Raw genomic sequence first — 17,148 nt, forward strand, 5'->3', positions numbered from 1 at the left:
AAGACCGATTGTTAGAAGTTGCTCAATGATGTCTTAAATATAGCAGAAATGATTTTAAACGACATTCGGGTTGTGTCGATATTCTTGCAAAACAGGATATGAATCTTTATTATAAATTATTGTTATATGTTATTATTATTAGTAGGAAGCAATATACAAAGAAATTCATTTCGTTCAGTTAAGGATATGTTGAGCTAGAGATTAAAGAAGAATTATCCTGCTGTTTGATCGCTTATTATAAATATAACATAGAGAATAAAAATAAAATAATTATTAGTTAATCATTTCTATTTGGATGATCACATTGATCTTAAGTTAGAAAGTTCAAACATCCAAACCAGTAGATTATTTCTGTCTACAAGTAAATAAATATTTTTGTACGATGGTGCATATCGATAATAACACTATGCAAACAAATTTTGTTTATGAGAAAGTTGTTTTTGATAGAAAGAAGGAAAACATTTGCGACTTTAGTATACAACTTTTTCACCAAAGAAGTGGTACTCAATCTTTCTTCACTTACGTTGAAAAGATAAGAGTTAGGGTTAATACTTAATTAACACAAAACGTGTGTCAATACTTAAAATCATTAATATATTATCATATCAGAGGTTTTTCAAATTAAATTCCACAGTCAACAGGCTCAGCCATTTTCCCATAAACATTTATTCCTACATTACACGATTTCCACCTCATAACTCAAAAATTCATCACGTAGCCGAAGTTGAGAGCCACTACCGCAGGGACATACCGCGTGGCGAGGCATGCACGAAATCGAAACCGTGTACGGCGCCAAATCTGGGCGTGTTTCGCAAATCTTCGAATGCGAAAAAATGTGAGCAGTTACCCTCTAGAAAAATAATCTGTCGAATATTTCATAATCGGACGTAAGTACGTGACGCGTCGGCGAAATTCTCGTTGCCTTCTCGAAAGTGAAATATTCAAGGTTGCGACACGTGCGACCGAACACGCTCGTGTGGAAACGTCGATTAGATCGCGGATACAGTACCGGTGTTCCCCGCGTTGGCCAGGTTTATTACAACGAACTTTCTTCCCGTGTCGTCGTCGAAAAAAAAGATGGCGGCAACTCGCGCGCGGAGAGAAAGATCGGGAAGATCGAGACGCGACCGCGTTCTTTTTTTCGCGCAATCGACAGAACTTCATCGCGCGACGTAATCGTATCTGCCAATTCGGCGAGACGGCCGGCTCGAGTGAAAGTGTACGCCACCGCGGCGCGGCGCGGCGGTGAAGCATTTTCGCCTAACGTCTTGAACCATTAAAATTGCGCGCGGCCGAGTTTTACCACGTCGTACGACGACGCCCGATTTTTATTTTACTCGGAAAACAACGCGGGGCCGCTTTAACTTCGGTTCTTGCATACCGGCGTTACGCAATCGCGATCCGTTGCTGCGGGCTCGAGAAACCACCGGTGAATTTCAACCACTCTAGACACAATTACGACGGCCGATTCGCCGGCTGGATTAAAAGAAGCGTGCACGATCTAGCTCGAGAATTAACGCCTTCGGATCCAAACTTTATTTCATCCTATCGGGGATCCGTTGCAGTTGTTTTCCTTGTTTTGCGGTTAGAATTTACATTTATGTAAATAAAGTGGAGCTGTTAGTGATAACTATCGGTAAAACAGGTTCCTAATTTTGTATTTTAAGTACGAGATGTCAGGTAATTTGAGCTCCTGTACTTCTCGAAGGCAGTAAAGATAATGTACGTTTATATTACAATGTACGTCCGATCTGAAGAGTCCCACTGGTTTCTTTTCGACGGAATTTATATTTTGTTAATTATCTGCCCTTTACGCACGATACGTTTTCCATAAACGTTCAGAGATTTTCTGTGCGCGAAATTATGCGAGTTTAAGGCTTGATTATTCGAAAATATGGGAAGTACTTTAATAAGTTTTCCATTTTTGTTCTGAATTAGATAGAGATCCCATGTTAAATACGTCTTGTTCTGGGATCGTGTATACGAATGTCTTACAATTAGTAATTCCATCAGGAAGGGTGTGATTCTATGCAAAAAGAAAATTGAAAGTAAAATACTGTTTTTTTATTTGATGCTTTTACTTTTGAACAAATCGTGTAGAAATATTTTGTCAAATATACAAAAATAAATAAAAAGTGTAAAATAATATTTTTTGTTTGAAACCCGTTTTTGAATAAAATGAATGTAAACATATTCCATTTGCAATTAGTTAAATGCAGATAAGCTTGACAAATCTTCAAACCGAATTTTATCAAAAAAGAAATTTCATAGGAAAAAAGTTTATTGAAAATATATTGTTTACGTTTTGTTTCATATAAAATAACTTTATGTTGATTTTACCAGTCATATTTAGTTGAATAAGTCCAGTGTACTTGTACTGAAAAACTTGTAGTTTATACTTCCCTCTTTTTCATGGAAAGTCATCTTCCTCTCGGTTCTAACACCTGTCACAAGACATCCTGTATAACTATTTTCCATGATAAATAAAAATTACTACAAATATTACAGCAGGAATTACTAGAAAATATTAAAATTCCTTTAGTATTCAATTAAAGATTTCATTCGCACATAGAATTCTTGATCTTCTAGAATTTAGTAAAGCAAAATATTTAGTACAGCCTAATGAGCATGGAATAAACGATCGTTCGCAAGAACATCAATTCATTATTAATAGAATCAAATTTTCTAATTAAGACCATCGTGTATCGATTACTTGTAATATCGCTATTCAAACAGTTCACTTCCTGATATTTCTACGCACAACCCTATCTCATCAAACATCCTCAATTGTAAGTACACTTGTCCTTACTCTACTTACTAACTCGAAGGCTAACGATAACTGCAGATAAGAAGTCAGATACTTGCTCCCCGTGAATAAATAGCAACAAAGATAGAGGCACGAAATTTCTCAAGGAAAATTTATTCTGCAACCCATTCAGTCGAAATAACGAGCTAGACTCACGGTGAATGAATTGGGCCAAAATACCAATTACGAGTCGGACTCCTAGCACTAAATTGCATACTAAAGATAACATCTCTTTCATTTTCCACCGTTCACCTTTTCAAACTCATTTAAGTTATACACCATATCATCTTATTACTGTACTCGTACAAATTAGTAACACACCTTGCCTCTATAACGGGCAAAACAAATATCGACTGAGTGGGTTAAGGAAAGACTTTCACAGTACAAACAGAAACACTTCGGACAGATGCGAGCTGTAACGTTCGAATTCAGTGTAACTCGGAACATGTTAACAATTTTTATCGAATAGAATATCACGACTCGAAATTACAGTAGAACCTCGATTATCCGATTTAATTAGACGATTATCAATACAAACAAATGGAAACTCGACAAGGCATTTTTCAAAGCATGTTTGCAATAATCCAAAAATCCAAATTGCGGAGTTGGTGGATAATCAAAATTACCTAATTATTATATAAATTATCTACATTATAGATTATCAAAGTCTACATCACGAAAAATTCAGACTCGAATTAATCCCTTGTTTTATAATAACATGTGAGGTTCCTGGAGAAGATCTTAAACAGAATTTCACAAACATTTGCTCAATTCTTGTGGACCTAAATGAAATAATATTTTTCTATTACTAATTATTACATTTTAGAGCAAACACGGACATAGAATATACCTAAAATATCTCCCTTTCTTTCAATAAATTATTGACAAACTAGTCGCATCGATCACAGTCGAAACAAATCATAGTACAAGGGAAGAATCCAAGTCTTACCATATCGAGAAAGACAACGATCCGTCGACGGTCGATGACCACGGCCAATGGCGCGCCAACAGAACCAATAATTAAGATCCAAAAACAGAAACGGTGGCCGTGGAACGGGAGACTTAAGAACTTCCTCTCTCTCGCGGCGCAAATCGCACGCGCGGTTTCCCACGGTGCGAGATAAGCTCCGTCAGAGATAAAGAGAAGCAAGAGAGAAACACGGGGAGAGATGGCGAGGAGGAAACGAGGTAAAAAGGAGGAGGGAAAAAGGAAAGAGAAATAATAAGCGGAGAGAGAACGGGAGAAAAGAAGGGGAGGGGAGAAAAGAGCGAGAACGTAGACGGGGGGGGGGGGGGGAGGGAAAGAGAGAAAACGGCGAGGACGATGTGGGAAAAGAGGAAGCTAATCAGAAGCGGAAGTACGCTCCGGCGAGGCCCGAGGCCTTGAGAAGCATAGTCAGCCGCGCAGCTTTTAGCTCTCTTAATTGCAACTTCATTTAACGTACCCTACACATCGGGACGCGCAGCCAATCCGAGGTCTTCGCGCCGCGAAACCGCGTCTTAATAACCGTCTTATCGCCCCGGCCAGGAGACGTTTGAGAAGGGAGCGACCGCAGCCAGACCGTGGAAGGTGAAAATGTCCGAGACACGCCGTGAAACCCGCAGAAAACCCGACGCTCATTTAACACCGTCACCGTCAAGGGTATATCTCGCTCGATCGTCTTGGCTCCGGTCACGGATCATTCTACTTCCTCGCCGCTGAAGCGCCGAAACGCTACCAGAGGATTATTAACTTCGAAAAGAGAAATTTATTTGAGCCTTGAATGAAGTTTCCGTCGTGTATTATTAGGTTGCCTCTCTATCCCGTGTACACTTGGGATGTTTATCTCTTTTTTGTAACTCGAGTTAACACTAAAACTACCGAACCGGTCAAATTGACCCACTTGAGCATTTTTATTTTGCGAGTATTACCATTATAAAGGCATTTTTGTGAAATACTTATTTCAATTTGTCGATCTGTATAAATAGAAACCTAGGAGACCCTTCGAATCTCAAGAAAACTATTGTTCTAATTTTTATAAACAGTTGGAAATAAATCATTCTAATTGTTCGATACTTTTAGTGTTATCTGCAGTTAGCAATTTGGATGATTGCATTCGAACAAGCCATTCGGGATTAACAAATATTTAGTAATAAAGCAACCTTCTTTTAAATGCATAGTTTGCGAAATATTTGTAAGCAGTAACACTAAAACTACCAGACCGGTCAATGTAACCCATTCCTGATGTTTCTTTTTGCAATTGTTTAAAAGATGACAAATATTTCTCTGAAAAATTACTAAAGAAATTGATTCAGCACCACACAAACTGAAATCTAAATCAATTAAAGTCTCGACAGATGCACTCTTGGAGTTTCTATAGACAAATTACGAAAACTCAATTTAACTGCTCGGTAATTTTAGTGTTAAATACATTCTAATAAATTGAGCCTGTTTCTCCTGTAAAAGAAACACCTGTGACAATAACTCTGACATGAAGACGAACTTGAATGATTCCAAAAGCATCCAGAATGTGCTTGAGTTTTTTAACCAAATTATTCTTCTAAATTTATTATAGTTAATGTATGTCTATTCCATAAATCTTATATTAGAATTCATACAATTAGTACGCTATTATACAATAAGTCATTAAGTCATAAGTAATGTATCCAAATGTTAGTGGTTACTAATGATTTTACTGTTAATGTGACCACCTTACAATAAATTCAAATAAAAAAAAGTTTGACTGATTTTCGGTGGCTGTATTTCTTCTAAGTTATGGTTGATTTGATCTTTTTTGTGAATTTATCTTTCGTGATACGTTTAAATATTGAAAGAGGCGAATAGAAAAATTGTTATATCTCTTACTACATTTTAGAAATTCATTTATAAGAAAAGCAATTAACGCGTGTGTGTTTTAAGTTAGCTGCTTGTGTGTTCACCACGTTTAGTATCGGAAAGTGAAACTAATCGAAGTCGTAAGACATGGCGTTTAACTCTTAATTACAGTTTTTTTAATATTTCTGTGTAACGGTGGGGGTTATTACCGAAACGAATACTGATAGCGATTGGGTTAATTAAGGTAACTTGGCTTTCTCGTTTTGATGTATCCTTTACAATTTCTTTTATTGTTTCCGCTTTTTTGCTGGATGCAGGTTAGGTCCTCTGTCAATTCGTCACGTTTAAAAGTGATTGGCACTTTCTATGGACTGACAAAAGTTTATAAATTTGAAATTTAGTCCACTTTTGGAGTATAGAAATCATTTTATACAGTTTTCAGTTAAACATTTTTATGTTTGTAGATTTACTAATACGCTACTGATCAATGACCAGTTACAATTTAAAAATTACGAATTCCTGAGTAAAAATGGTATTTTAATCTGAATTAGCTAGTATTTTTATGAAGCATATTGATTTTATTAAGTTTTAATATTAATCTTAGAAGTGATACGATCTAATGGAAATTACTCGGATTATTTAACACTGAGATGAACAAAAACAGTATTGTAATGCATATGAAACATCTACTTGAAGAGTCTGAACTTTGAAATGTCCATGTTGAAGTTGAAAAACATGTCTTATATTATCTGTAAACTGTGAATCTTTCTGCAAAATCTCACTCTATTAGGTTAATTTACATAGAGACATGAATTCTGACTTTTATGTCAAAAATAAACTGAATACTTGCGTTTGAATCACATGTTTAATTTCTTCGTTCAAAAAAGGAAAATTAAGAACGGGAAAAATGGTTTTATCGGTGAAAATAATGAATTACTTATTTATTATTCATGAGTAATGAAAATAATTTTATCATATTTTAGTTTACAATCGAATACATTTCTTATTTCAAGTTAGATTTTTATTTTAAAATTAATAAATTAATCCAAAAATAATTGAAATTTATTTTATTGTTCCAACATGTAAAGTCATATTGACGAAAAACAATAACTGAAACTGCTAGTAAATTGAACCATCAAATATTTTGTTTAATTAATGTATAAATGTATGGCGAATCTGAATTACATTTTTAAAATCATTCATCCTTTTTACCTCTAAACTTCCAAAATATTAAATATACAAATATTCTACGAAATGGACATTAAATTAATTTTATAGCAATAAATGATATATAAAAACACGTTTTGTATGGTTGAAGCAGAATTTAATGTAAACAACGTACCGAATCAACCAATCAAATAAATTATAGACTTCTCCATGGCAAACTTTACCAACGTGCCTCATGAATCAGTTCGATAACAAATATTTCCTAGATACAAATCTGTAAACGTTTCCTTTCCGCATTACGAGTAAAGGAAACTATGAGTACCAGCACAAAATGTATTATTTATCGTTCTGGTCATTGTTTGCAGACACGATGTGCAGTAAGAGCCATTATGACTCAGTATCCACTAGCACTCGATATTCGATGTAAATTAAAAATTAGAATTCGCAATATATAAACAGTAATTATCTTCACGAAACATAAAAAAATACGCAATCACAATACCATTTACCTCGAACGATTTGTGCGTGTTCTACGCACGTTAATTACAATGTCAAATTATACGAACTTATCATCGATGCTTATCACGCGACTTCTTCGTCAATCACGCCTCCTCGAAACAAGCGAATAAACGAAACAAACGTTCCACCCTCAGCTAGCAGTATTAATTGCCGGTAATTAATCATTACCCAACCACGAAAGTATCTCGGAACGTGAAAGCACACGAAAAAAATGATTGGAATTATAATTACACGAATCGTTTCAATCTCGAGAAATAGAATAAGATTTAAGATCGGCGATTACGATAATTTCACGTGGAAGAGGTTTACTCATCCTGACCAGTTTTCAGGCTAATCATACCACAGTCATAATAGATTGCAAGATCATTCGAAGGTAATATGCTTATGCATCCATGCTCTGCCGGATGTTGTTACCGCCACGCTGTAGCTTCATATCGTTTAACACATGAAAAAAAAAAGAACAGATGAAAGGAACGAGCGCAGGGTCGGATATGCTCGCGATAGCTCGCGATACCACACGGTTGTCGTCCCTGATTACATATATATTTTTTTTTGTGTGTGCACGGCAACTACATTAACCTCCAATAATTGTATTCATATTAATTTAATAGGAATCGCTTCCTGATAATCGAGGTTTAATTATCAACTGGATTCTGTCCGGCGATAATATCGCGTTTTCCAGTTCCACTTCGATTTAGTATCATTGGCGAGCGCAGAATTCGTTATAGCGTATCATTTCCTTAACGAAGGGAACCGAATCGGCGGAGAAACGACAGACAAGGGAACGAGGAACGCTAAACTCCTGCGATTACGAGGAGAAATGTAAACTCGCCTTACGTAATGACAATTGGGCATGATTCACGATCGAGCCGGCGGTGTATATCGATCATCGCCAGACACAAAAAGTCTGCAACATTGTTTCGCGGCCTGTGGAACGCGGGGTACTCATTACCGGCTTCCTACCTATAAATTAATGTGCCGAGAGTCACGATCACGTATTGTAATGAATCAAGAATTGCTAATCAATGGATATGTAACATGGGTAAAACCGATTGGAATTTGTACGTTTCATTTGACGAACAATTTTCGCGAATTTTTCACACATTGTCGATCGGTCACGAGTTAACTCGTGTTTGCACTTGATTAGCTATTTCAATTTTTGAAACGCTGGGCAATATAAATAGAATATTGTAAAAGCGAAATATTCAAAGTTATATAAAACATATGTCCAAAGTTACATTTCAATTCATTATGTATAAATAAAATATATTGAAGTTTATTTAGATTTTTTCACTTTCATACTTAACATGTTGAATGCCATGGGAGTACCGGTGACCCCCAACCAAATCGAATTTCTATAGTTCTCTTAATTTAATGATGATTATTTGAAAACATTTCTATATTAATAAGAATGCTACATAATGCGATGGCACTCAACTATATAAACGTGCAATGGTAATAATGCAATTCAATCAAATAATTTAATATTATATTTTTTGCATTTTGTGTATTATTCTCTATAAATAATAACTGGTGATATGGAATAGCTTTTGTCTAAACTTGCCGATCAATAATCTATTAAGTGTCGTTCAAGTTTAACTCTTTCGTTTCTGAATACATATTTTTTCCTATAAATCAAGGAGAGGGCCAGCAACAGTTGTTTTTAACTGAAATTGAAGCTTTTCAGTGAAAGAAATACGATAAATACTAATAATTAGAATAAGTAGCACTAAAGCTGTCAGTTATAACAATGTTCTTTGTATGGTACAATTTTCCTCTAATTCTTTTAATGATAAATTATTTATTTTTTCAGATAAAGATGTAATTCTTCTTTGCTTTGCTTTGGTTTTTCATTAAATTATACTCTTGGTGCATTCGTACGGCGTTTGACGAGTACGCACTTTATTTTTAAATTTTATTGTGCGCAGAACGAGAGATTTTTCAAACTAAATTCCCCAATTAACAGGTTAAGACGTTTCCTAGCTTTCCGGTAATATAAATATTCGTGGTATCTATATATACCATTCAGGACGAAAGGATTAAATGTATAAAATAATGTATGTTTCCTTAATAATTAATGATTTGATCAAATTTTATCAAAATACCGACGATTGGTGGTAAAATAATTTTTTAACATTAACTGTACCGACACTTTATATATGTCTATTTTTACCGAAATGAGTAGCTGGCTACAAAATAAAGGTAAACAAGTTGGACGATACAGATTTTTTAGTGGAAACAGAAACAAAAGAAAAGACAAGATTGAAAAACTGATTAATCGGACAATATAGAAACTGATATAAAATTAATTGAACGAACGAAAACGCAGAATTTCAAATCAAATTTTATAACCCGTAATTTGCGGTTAGTGTTTAATGTAATTTTCATAATACGTTCTGAAATAAAAACACTGTTCAATGTGGTTGAAAGGAAAAATATGAAATTTAGGAAATTGTAAGATTTTCCTTTGATTTGAAAATTTGATAAAATTTTAGGAATAAATTAAGTACTGTTTATATATTATTTATGAAATATGAATAGGTTTTGACTTAGTATTTATTTAGAAAATTGTGAAAAATAAAAAATCGTTTCAAGAAAAGAAAGTGCGTTTGAAACCAGTGGACTTCTAAAATTCATTTTAGATTCGTCACTGTTCAAAAGATTGCAGATATAACAATTCTGAAAACAATTAAAATTCACTAACGCCATTTTCGAAATATTTTTGTATAAAAATCTCGTTGAACCTTGGTCTCACCCGTCTACCCACCCAACATTTACCAAAACATTTGTTTGATGTAAAACGTATTATAATCGCAAACCATTTATGACGTCATAACTTCGTTCGAAGTGCAGCGAATGCAAATGAAAAGTTATTTTTGACGATCAATAGCAAAACGTTTTATCGATTAATTGCTTTCTTTTAATTAAAGCAGGAAAAAGAATTCGCTCGTGACGCATTAGTAAGGAAAGCTAAGTTAACCCGGAATTTCGACCGGTTCACCTTTCCAACTTGACCATAATTTCTGTTTGTATTGGGATATTTGTATAGGCACGAGCCACTTGTGTGTATGCAATCAAGACTATGCGAGATCGGTGCAACATAAATATAACAGGCAGATAATGGTCGCATGAATACAAAATGACGAACGTAAAGACGCCTTTCGACGAGCTCGACCTTGACTCAAGATCGCTTTTTCTTTACGATCCGTCATCGCAAGCCATTGATGACCACATTGGACTCGCGAACGCCTCCCTCCTTTTTTTCTTAAAAACGGTTGCGCAACTAACGCTCACATACGACCATGGAGCACCTGAACTTGAATTATGTGTTCAGAAGAAGAATTTGCATCGTTACGCGATCGTGTCAGCGATATCCTAAGACCAGTTCGAAATTTCCCCGAGGAACGCAAACAAGGATCGATTGTTTTTCAACGATAGAGATGATAGTATAAACGTTATAATTCCAAGTAAATTACGTTTAGCAATTGCTCTCCTACGTCAACGGCTTTTATTCTTAACGGCAACTTGTAGACTTTGTGCTAAAATATTGTGCTAAACGGTACGTGTCCTCACAAGTCTCATTCGTTTCTGAATTGTAAGGTATTTCAAATTAAACAAAGTTGCACAATATTTTATTTCATTCTCATGTTTCATTCATATTTATAGTAGCCACATCCGTACTCTTTTAATTGTGTGAAACCGTATCGTAATTAAAATCAAACTAACGAAATGTGATAATTTACAACCGTGTTAAAAGTTCTGTAAGTGATAACACACCTGGGGAGAATTTTTTAATGAAACTATAAGTCGAAGATATAGAATAAGTTTTCTAGTAATTACTTTCCGAAACAGACAAGATAGAGAATCTCTGGAGTATATCTGTACTTGACTGATTCGAATAAACATAAGTGATATAATCAGCGGGAGATAATTCTGCGTGAAAAACTGGGTAAAGCATGTAGAATAAAATTCTTTTATTTGATCTCTCGTTTTTGAGAAAATCCAGTTTGAAAATTTCTTGAACACTCTTATATTTCGAATAATTGTTGAAAGACATATGTTCAAATTTGTTTTTTTTTCAAAAACGAGATTTCATACGCAGTAGCATTATTCTGTATCTTCTACTTATTTTCAAATGTAAATAACTTGTAGAACGCACGCATTTAATTGGTTGCACCAAGTGCACGTGTTTTTGATAAATGTTCACATTTGACTTTCATATGAACGATCTTATTTTATATGTTCAAGTTATCTTTTCGTGTAAAACCTTATCCTTCTTAATTGAACTGTCAATTATAGAGCACCCAATATAAATATGGTTACATACATTATGTTTGCAGATTTACATATGGCAACAAATTTAAAAGACATGGAATATCAAATTTGAAACAGATTGATCTGAATACAAACAATTTTCGACTACATAACGATCTTAATACTCTAAAAGCATGACACAAAGCTCTTCATACACTTCGCATTAAAATAACGTATTTTACCGTAGCAGTAAGTGCAAGCAAATTTGTTTTACTACTTTAGCAGTTTGATAACGTAATAGAAAATAATGTGAACTTTCAAGCAATTATGTCAATATAATCTATAACAACGTTAATTTTGTAACCAGACATTATTTCGTTAAGATATTGTTTAGCAAAGCTAATGAAATATTCGTATTATTATTAACTTGATATCTTCATTAACGAAATCAATTTTTATTCCTGCATAATCTTCGTAAGGCAGTGTATGAGAATTGACGATTGGATACATATCATCACTCCTAATAATAAGCGCAACACATTTTCCAGTGGAAGAAGAAATTGCTTTCTGGAAATCAATAATCGCGTAATTCACCACAATTCTATCATGTCTTATTGTCAGTGGATTTCGCTATATTTTATCTGTCAGTTTCTAGGTGCGTTAGACATTGCGATCGTTTCTGCTTCCAATTACGTCGCTACTTTAATTTACACGGTCTCCTACATTCAATCTCATGGAATGTTGGTTCACTGCTCTAGAAATCGCCTTATTATCAGTCGCAGTTTCACCGTTTCTCCGATTTGTACCGAAAACATAATCAAGCAGACGTAGGTAAAAAAGGATTGAAAAAAGCTTTCAGATATTGTCTCCGCGGTGCTCTCTCCAGCCTCGCGTATTCGTAATTGCACATCGAGGCCACATCGCGAATCGTCGCGGAGTGTAAGAGATTTATGTAGGTATCACTACTTTATGTGAGTATTTATATATTATTAATTATGTTCATTTTTTTATAAAGAACAGATTATGAAAATTGAAAAATTGAAAATTGAACAACGATTCGGTGTTTAATTTCCTATAGATTTCAGTAATTATTTTGGTCGCCCTTTTTGTTGATGGAATTAAATTTGATCTTTGTTCGAATATTTTGTCTTTTAATAATTATTTAATAATTTCCTATAATTTCTATACGTAGAAGGAAATATAAGTCGATTTATGATTAAATTAATATTGTTTTTAAATTTATCTCTAATATCTCAGCTCCCCTATTTCATCTATTTATGATTCAAAATACTAAGATTATAAGTTTCATGAAAAAACTTGTAAATGATAAGAAACAATTATTAACCTATCTAACATTGTAGTTTCAAGCTTGTTTAGGCCATTTTTGTTGAATCAACATGGCTTAACGAGAATGTTATCATGAGAAAGCCATTAAGAAAAGTAATTTAGTATATGAAACTCCTCATAGTTTATAAATTTAAGAAAGAAAGTATCAAGTGCTATTGTTAGAAACAAAAGAAGATTTATCGAATTCTATTATTTCTTATTTCAGTTTCATTGATAAACCGTGAATAGTAGAAATTCCTAATTCTAAGTACAAATAATTACGCGTAAGCAGTTCCTTCAGGAATTACTGCCAAGGGTATTATTATCGGACGCGTTTCCCAAGCGCGCACGGAGCGGTCGTGTTTATCAATGCGAATAACAAGATTTACAGAAGTTGTTCGATGTTTCAATACACTGGTCTAGATAACAAATCGTTCACCGATACGTTCGCATTAGAATAGTTCTCGTACGAGACCGGCTCTGCCGAACAGGCTTCCTCGCGATTTCGTTCGCGGGAAACGAAAGAAGCGTGTTTCACAAATGTCGTGTTATCGCATGCGAGACGAAGAAGAAAATGGAAAGCAGAAAAAATGCGTTCCGCGAGGATCCTCACCTTGTGTAACTTGAGTCGTCCGCACTTTATCCAATATGGTATCCAAAGGGAACAAAAATCGGCGAACGCAATATTTTCCGTTAAGACTCTCTTGAAGAGTCACGAAGCATCTCCACGAGCCGACGACCCGAAATCCCGTGATAGCGGCGGCGAGGACGACGACGGTGCATACACGTGACGTACATTGATATACCGGTACGTGGATCACCACCGAGAAATAGATCACGGCACGTCGTGGTGAAACGCAAACAAGGAACGGTCGGACGTGGAAGAAAACGACGGGACGAAACAGCCCGCGACGAAGAAGAAAAAATGAGCAACCGGAACAATGATCGAAGCTTGGCACTGAATCACTTCACACTGCTGAACACGTCCACATAGTCGCGGTACACGGAGAAAGGAGGAGCAGCGCTCGTAGAGCAGATTTTTCTGGGAATTTTCGGTGGCCGGTCGACGAGTCGCCTTGGTCCTTGTTCAAGGCGGATTCCGATCGGAATTCGATCGTGAGGCGAGGAATCAGTCGTTCTTCGGTGATGATTCGTCGATGGTCGCGCACGTGATCGTCGCGCGAAAGATGTGTCCCCTGACACCTGATTTATTATTTCGCAAACACGAGAGCCTTCGAATCCGAGCGATTCAGCCGTGGGAGAAAGGTGGCCGCGTGAATTACGATCGCGACGACGGCGGCGGTGGCGGAGGCGACGACGAAAAGCGACGTCGACGACGATGGAGAACTTTTTTCCAACGGGGTCTGCTCCGTTGGCTGCCCAGGGTCAACCGGCTGGCTCCGTGCGCGGCACTTTTACCCGTTGGGTACTCTCAAGGACTCGGAGGTGGCTCCTATTCCTTTCTCTTATCCTTTCGCGCGCGCGCCTTTTTTATCCCGCTAACCTTTTTAAGCGCACTTTTAATTCCGCTCGGCCGCGTGTCTCCGTGCAGCGTTCATAAGCTCGACGAGATCTTATTGTGAACGGACGCGATACATCGGCCGAAATCCTCGTATCGTCGGTCCGACCGAGGGAGTCTGGTCTCGGTTGGATGAGGCTGAGTCCGTGGATTCGAGGAGCTGACGGTGACGGAGCCGATGAAGAGAACAAGCGGATCCAGCCACATCCGGATCGTCTTTCAAACTCGTCCCACGACACTGACGACGTCCGGCGCACCGACCGATCCGCGCATTTCCTCTTTCTCCGCTGCGGCCGGTGGACTTGGCTCTTTCACGGGTCCCGGTGTCCTCCGCTTGGTCCCCTTCGGCTCACCCTCGGGACGATCCAGGAGGCTCGTGCTCGAACACCGTATCTCCACCGCGTATCGTTGGCGTACAATTTCCTGCGGCGAATTGTCTGTTCCTCTCTCTCTCTCTCTCTCTCTCTTTCTCTTTCTCTTTCTCTCTCTCTCTCTCCCCCTTTCTCTCTTTCTCTTTTTCTTTCTCCCTCTCTCTCTTTCTCTCTTTCCCTTTTTCTTTCTCTCTCTCTCTCTCTCTCTCTCCCCCTCTCCCTCTCTTTCTCTCTCCTGCTTGGTCTCTCGGCTTCTCTTCTTCCGTCTATGCCTTTCCCTTTCTCTGTCTCCTTTCTCTTCTGGTTTTGTAATCCGTTTTACGAAACTGCTGTAGCCCAGACGCGGCGCACCATAAGCGAACAGGACACGATCGACGAATTAAAGACAGTCGGGCACGAACGACACTAGCAGCGAAATCGGTTGCGAACTCTTCTTCTTCTTTCACGATCCTCTAACCCGTGTTGTTCTTCTTGTCCCGGAAGCAGGTTACCGGTGGGATACGAGTGACGACCTTGAACACGCGCGTTTCGTGGCACACGATGCGAACCATACGAGGCAGACCGTTCCCATCGCTTTCTTCCTCGAAATCATCGAAGGAATCGGTTCGCGATAGGACCGAGCCCGTGGAACACCTTCTTTCGACTGTTTCCTTCGTTGCAAGAGAGCTCGAGACCACACACGTACACGCGCACACACACAGAACGTTACAGTCCGATCGGATTATTCGGGCACAGATTTCACGAAGCTACGGGACTAGAAATTGTCGTTACACAATTGCACAGTTCTTTCGTCGCTTTCGTTTTCACCGTCTCGTCTTGTCTCGTTTCGTGCACGTTTCCTTCCCGTTTCGTTTCATTCGGTCGATTGGTTGGCGAGGAACGTTTCGATGTTCGCGTAGTATCCCGACAGTCACCGTGCCGTTTCCGCGGGAACGGTGCCTCGCGATCGGGCACGCTCGGTTACGAGAGACGTCGAAGAGAAACAACTTCGAAGGTGGAACCAAATCCGAAAGCCGCCGAGAGAAAGACCGCGAGGGAGAGAGAAAGAGAGAGAGAGAGAGAGAAAAAGAGAGAGAGAGAGGGAGAGAAAGAGAAAAAGAGAGAGAGAAAGAGAGAGGCAGGAATATTCGGCTATGTCCAGTCTACGAGACAGGATCGGATTTTAGCGCGCTCCGCACGCGCTCCCGCGAGCCCTAGTCGGCGGTTTCAACTTTTACTTTCAGCTCTTACACAACGCGGCCCGCTCTTGCCTGGTACGTAAGCGGTAACAGAGCCGCGAGACTCGCCTCTTCGTTTCGAAGCTTCTTCTTTTTCTCGTTTCTCCCTTTCCTTCTGGCACCGCCTTTCTTCTGCTTTCCGTGGTGGTCGTCGTCGATCTCCTCGACGCGCGTACTGTCCCGGACCACGTTATCGGTGCGTGCCGAACGACCGCCAGGCCAAAACGAAATTTCCCTCGATTTTGAAAGTGAAACCGGTGGCCGACCGGTGCGCGCCGTTCACTCGACTGCCGTCGAACCGTTCAGATTCCCGATGTTCCTCCGGAGTCCCGGGGGGACCTTCGGAGCGCACGCAACCGGGCCTGTCTAAAGAGCACGTGCATCGACGAAAGCACGTGCGGATGAGCACGTGTCCGCTTGTGTTTTCGTTCGGGCAGGATCGCGCACTCGGCCCACGGTACTAGAGACACTGTTTACCAACGAAGTTCCGTCAAGACGACGACGACGACGATGACGATCGACGACAAGACGTGATTCTCTTCGCGACGAAATCCTCACGCGACTTTCCTCTTCCGTTTTCCCTTTTCCTTTCTTGCCGTGGCGGGAGAGATCTCGATCGGTCCCCGATCGCATCCGATCTCGCCGATCACACGTACACACACTTCTCGCTGTGGGGGGACCCGGAAGAAGAAAGAAACCAGGGACCACGTGACTCGCCGACGAAGTGCCGCGGCGTACGACAGCGACAACGACGCGTTGACAACGCACGGCGATGACGAAAACGAGGTTGACAGTGTTGTGCGCGCCGGCTTTCGTTGATATTTTGTCGCACTGTACACACACGGGACGCGCACACGCGTATGCACACAGAGCCGCACCACTCGATCAAAACGATATATGTTTTTCGCGCGTGGCCTCTCTTTCTCACTTCGCCGGGGGACTTCTTCAGGGAGAGAGGGTCTCTTCCGGTCTCCGCGGTGTGTCTCACTGCTCCTCGCTCCGTCGTAACTTTTGCGCAAAGCTGAGACCCTCTCTTACTCTTTACTTCTCTCTCTTTTCCTCCTTCTCTCTCTCTCTCTCTCTCTCTCTCTCTCTCTCTCTCTCTCTCTCTCTCTCTCTCTCTCTCTCTCTCTCTCTCTCGCTCTCTCTCTCTC

General features: G+C 38.8%; 1 protein-coding gene across 4 annotated transcripts in view; it reads right to left on the reverse strand.

The window, feature by feature from the left end:
* Positions 1-17,148, reverse strand: part of ken (zinc finger and BTB domain-containing ken and barbie protein) — a 57,682-nt gene that overhangs the window by 39,568 nt on the left and 966 nt on the right. Inside the window, exon 1 of one of the 4 annotated variants that reach the window (XM_076372854.1) lies at positions 13,501-17,130. The gene's annotated coding sequence lies outside the window, so the exon portion shown is untranslated. Of the gene's footprint in view, positions 1-13,500; positions 17,132-17,148 lie in introns of those variants that run through there. The other 3 variants (XM_076372852.1, XM_031974800.2, XM_031974802.2) reach the window with 3 other exon arrangements.

The sequence above is a fragment of the Nomia melanderi genome, chromosome 12 (assembly GCF_051020985.1).
Source record: "Nomia melanderi isolate GNS246 chromosome 12, iyNomMela1, whole genome shotgun sequence".
Taxonomy (NCBI): Eukaryota; Metazoa; Arthropoda; class Insecta; order Hymenoptera; family Halictidae; genus Nomia; species Nomia melanderi.